This window comes from Erpetoichthys calabaricus, chromosome 3 (genome assembly GCF_900747795.2).
Source record: "Erpetoichthys calabaricus chromosome 3, fErpCal1.3, whole genome shotgun sequence".
NCBI lineage: Eukaryota > Metazoa > Chordata > Cladistia > Polypteriformes > Polypteridae > Erpetoichthys > Erpetoichthys calabaricus.
This window is the reverse complement of record NC_041396.2, coordinates 316,242,329-316,247,269: the sequence shown is the minus strand read 5'-3', so window position 1 is coordinate 316,247,269 and position 4,941 is coordinate 316,242,329. Positions and strand designations below refer to the sequence as shown.

Below are 4,941 nucleotides of genomic sequence, written 5' to 3'. Positions count from 1 at the left end.
TTTGAGTTGTTTTTGTGTTATGTCTATGTATTATGGGCTCTGATAAGATTATTAATATACCAATATATTATTTTTTAATTATTACACCTAATCCTTAAAATTGCTAAAATTAAGATTGTAGATTTTAAGGTTTTTAGAACATAATTAGAGGATCAAACACTAATTAAACCAATCAATTATGAGGCATTTAGACTACAACTAGTTAATTGAGCCGAATAAGAACAATGCCCGAAACTCGAATTGATTGACATCTGCTGCTGAGGGCTAGGAGAGCAGTATATAAGGAGGAAGGGAAGTAGGCTCAGTATTCTTTAACTACCCTTTGAGAAAGCTTAGTTGTAAGCGAAACGTCAGGGTTAAGAATCTGGTTGTAGGTGTTTTGTCTGTCTATATTCTGTTTATATAGGACCGGGTAAGCTTACTCTTTTAATATATTCCTTTTTTTGAAGTAAGTATATTTTAAGAGCTCTATTTATTTAAACTATTTAAAAATAATTAAAAAAAATTTTTTTGCTCCTTTTTTTTATAACATTGGCCTGCTTTTTATAAAAAATATTTTTTTCAAAAATCTTTTAAAGAAACCTTTTTCACTGTGCACAAATAATTTTATATGTCGTATGTTGTGTGTTGTTTGTTTGTTTGTTTTTAATTGAGGTCCATTGTTTGTTTCAAAATAGTGGACTTCATAAATTAGGTTTTTAGGTGCACCTTGGAAGGTTGGGTGGATGGTTTGTTTCAAAATAATCTGCCTATACTTTTCAGGATGTATATTTTTTTCATTTTTTCTTTAATAATAATTAGTAGTAATTTTTAGCATAGTTATTAGATTTGGGTTTTGATTTTTTTGCATGGTTTTCAATAAGCACTTTTAATAGATTGCACGAAAGCACTTTGTTATTTGACATATAGCACTTAGTGTGCAGTGGTTTTTTTGATCAAGATAAGCAGGATTCTTGGGGGAGCAAAGGGTTATTTTGGAGTACAGAGGCTTGCCTAGAGACCGAGTGTATTCACAGATGTGGTAAGATAAAAACTTTAAGAGGTTATTTTTTTTTTTTTTTTTTTTTTTTTTTAAGTTGGATATTGGTATTGGTATTGATTATTGGGCCCCCTTTTTTCTAAAGTGTGATTGATTAGTTAATGTTTATTTTGGTGTAAAGTTTGTTGGTGTTAGTTTTTTGTTTATTTGTTAGATTTATGGCTTCAGTTGCGGTCTCATCCCGGTATGATGCTCTGGTACATGTCCCAGAAGTAGAGGATGAGGATAATTTTCAACCCCTGGATGGTGTGATGCGGGCTCCTTCATATAACATCAAAAGGTATTTAAAATTACTCAAGTCGATACATCACCTTGAGATAATCAATACAGCCTTACGGACAGGACAGATACCATTAGGTATGAAAAAACATGCAGATAAGCTGACTTTGTTTATTAAACCTGCAATACCAAATATAAAAACATCTAAGAGGATTCAACAGAATACTAGAATTTGGTTAGAACAGAGTCTGCTAATCTTAAAACAACATTATATTGGGGTAATTTTGCATGAATACCCAGGGGTAGAACTTGTCAAATTGGATTGCTTACAAAGAGCAATTCAATTTGGTAAGATTAGGTATCGCAAGAAATTGACTGAATCCTCGATTAGTAAGTTGAAAGAGTTAATAGAGGAGGGACATATTCATGATTTTGACTTAAATTTGCAGGAACGGGAACAACTACTAAATAAGGATAAGGAAATGTTTGATTTTGAAACAATTCCTTTTAGGAGGGGACAAGATCAGACAGTAAGTTCTGAGGGAAAGATCCAACTGGCACTTAAAGATTTTCCTGCATATAATCTATCTTCTATTCCCACCCATAATAAGGATAGTGGGGGGGGAGTGGAGTTAAATCATAACTCTTCTACATCTGTTCTACCTTTAGTGGAGAGGGGGGAGGGGGAGCAACAATCACCCGTTTCTAATACCTTTTCCTCTTCTCCATGGTCCGGCTCGCAGGTGGCTAATCGGGTGGCGGAAATATTGGAGTCATCGGTGATGGTTGGGCAGTCTTCCCAGGTGACAGATGAGACCCCGATCTTGGCAATATCTCCAGGGACAGGAGTACACACTGTAATAGAAAAAAATCAAGGTTTAAAATGGAACTTGTTACAGAATGAAATAAATTTTGAGTTACAACTTACCTCTGGGGATTCTGACGATTTATCGGGGGATGGTCCTGTTGGTTTGGGAGTTCCATTGGGAGGGGATGGGAGTGGTGGTCGGTGGGATTATTCATCCCCTGAATCAGTTCAGTTTGTTTCTTCTAATGGGGGGAATGGAGAGGAAGTGGAGGAAATTGATGGGGCAGGGTTGAGTGATACAGGTTTGGTATTGCAAAGTGTGATGGGAGATGGAACAACATTGGCTCAGATGGGAACACCACAAAATCAACAGATGAATCTGGAAGATGGACAGGGAGTGAGGATGGGACAGGTGGAGGTGGATTTGAACTCGGTGGATACAGTACAGGTGAGAATAACAAAATTAGAGGACAGGGACGATCTACAAGAGGAACGGATGAGAGAGGTTGGGGGTTCTAGTACAGATGGTACAGAGATCCCCTCCCAGACTGATCCTCTTGGTGAATACAGAAAAAAGCAAGTGGAACATATAGAGATCGTGGATCGCCCGCATAGACATCAAGGGTGGCGAGATAAGAAGTTTAGCTTGGATCCGATGGGTCTGTATTTAGTATTGGGGGACTCTAATATTGCTAGGATTCCATTCTTCAGGAAGAACGAGCTAGAGGCACATAGTTTTCCCGGAGCAACAGTGAGAGGGTTAACTGATATAGTTCAAAAGAGGATTAGAGGAATCAAAGATGGTATTTTGAAAGTGGTACTGTGTATAGGTTTAAATGACTGCGCACAACAGACAAATTTTCGTGCATTGGAGAGGCAGTTTGGGGAGTTGGTGAAAAGTGTTAAGAAAAAATTCCCTGCGGCAGAGTTGTATTTGGCTAAATTGCCCTTTTCCCTCTTAACACTAGAATTACCAGAGCCTACGAAAAAACTCGTAAATCCGTCCCACCTTAAATCGCGTCTTAAATCCGTTTGCACCTCTCCGCCAGAATCCTTTGTCATCTAAATGTGCTGATAAAGCTACTAGCAGCCAGCTATTCCATCCCCCCACCGACTTAGAATGAACTTCTCTCCTAGCTCAAGCCTTGCCTTGATTTGATTACCTGGGATTGAAGTGGAGTTTTACAGTGGAAATAATTCTAGCATTATTTGGAATACACACATTTCATGTGTGTTCCATTTCTATAGTTGGCTGTGCAAACACATTTTTAAAACAAACGTTTTTCATATTCTAATAGTAAATGACAAAATGTAGGCATAAACTATATAACGTATGAAGCCTGAAGTCCATATATCAAAGAAACACTTTCACAAAAGGTACAAATAAAAGAACACGTGCGCCTTCATGCAAAAAAAAAAAAAAAAAAAAAAAAGCCGCGTTAGCATGCCACATTGACTTTCTTACTACAACCGCCGTGGTAGCATAATGGTATCAGCGCCTGACTGGGACTCAGAGGGTGGCGAGTTCGATTCCGCACGGCTCTACTTCGAGAAATTAACTGCTCTTATTCTTACAATTTTAGAATAACAATATAAATTTGATTTCAGTCTGTAACAGGCGGTGTAACTTATGATACTGGTAAAGGTTAGCTTTTTTTTTTTTTTAATTCACTTTTCATTCTCGCAGTCACATTCAGAATCAATCCATACAACCCCATCTGACACAGCTGGTTTCACATAAATAAAAGTGCACTTTTATTCAAGACTATAACCGAAGAATAAAGAAAGCAAGTTACAGTTGGTGGTTGATACGACAGCTTGCGTGGTGCAATGTTAAGAACTGCTGATTTCCGATCCGTGCTATATAAAATCATCACATTCAAATATTAACAGTTCCCACACACCCAAGGTCCGCCATTCCTACATTTACAACATGTGTACTTGTTGCAGTGTACACACCTCTCTGTGCTATGGTTCCTATTACAGTGAATGAGCACCTGACACTGTACTTTCTTCCCTGGGGGAAGCTGAGGTCTTAGAACGGAAGTTTGTTGACGCTGTATCATCTTTTCTTTTTCCATCGCCTTTTCCTGTAAGAAGCGACGACGAAGTTCCTCTGCAAGGTGAGCCATGAACACTCTTCTTTTCTCAGCGGACCCCGTGCATGCCTTATACAATACGTGTGCGTTCATCGCTGCTAGGTCAAGGATGTTGTACAACACAGCAACCGGCCACCTGCGTGTTCCTGTGCGCACTGAACAAGCACGCGCCTTCTGGTCCATGATGTCAACGCCACGCTGGGGAAAAAAGAAAGACAAATATATGTGACATTTTGAAGAAATCATTTTATCACCAGAAGAGCACCAGAGTACTTCGTCACACTAATATTTTTTTCATTAGCATACCTTCATGTGGTTGTAGTCTGTGACCGTGTTTGTTTTTTTTTTTTTTTTATCTTGCCCAATCTCCACATCATGGTGCATTGTGCTGAGAATGCAGACAGACTTCATCTTTTTGGGCACATACACTGTCAGCATGGCACTGGGAGATCTAAACACCAGCGTGGAGAATTGTTCGTGTACTGAACTGACTTTAGCTGCAGGTGGAAGTTCCCGTCGCACTTTATTCATGGTGCCAAGCAGAGCTGTATTGCGGTGCAGCAGTCTATTAGCCAGCGAAAGTGACGTGAAGAAGTTGTCTGTTGTTACGGTTCTGCCTTTGTTCAGAAATGGCTCCATAAGCTTTATGACCACAGACTCGGAAAGTCTTTCTCCCGTGGGACGACTGGGATCTTTTCCTAAATAAGGAGTGGCATTGCACATGTACTTTGTCTCCAAATCTGCCGCAATCCAAAAAGGCAGAACCGTAACAACAG

The 4,941-nt window shown here is 39.0% G+C and overlaps 1 long non-coding RNA gene across 2 annotated transcripts; it reads left to right on the top strand.

Moving 5' to 3' along the window:
- Window positions 1–326: 326 nt before the first annotated feature.
- Window positions 327–2,089, top strand: LOC114644636 (uncharacterized). 2 transcript variants are annotated; one of them, XR_003715018.2, is made up of 3 exons: window positions 327–412; window positions 1,194–1,319; window positions 2,002–2,089. It is a non-coding gene; the product is annotated as an uncharacterized LOC114644636 (long non-coding RNA). The 2 variants fall into 2 exon arrangements; XR_007934607.1 differs by lacking the exon at window positions 327–412 and adding an exon at window positions 945–1,021.
- The last annotated feature ends 2,852 nt before the right edge of the window (window positions 2,090–4,941 follow it).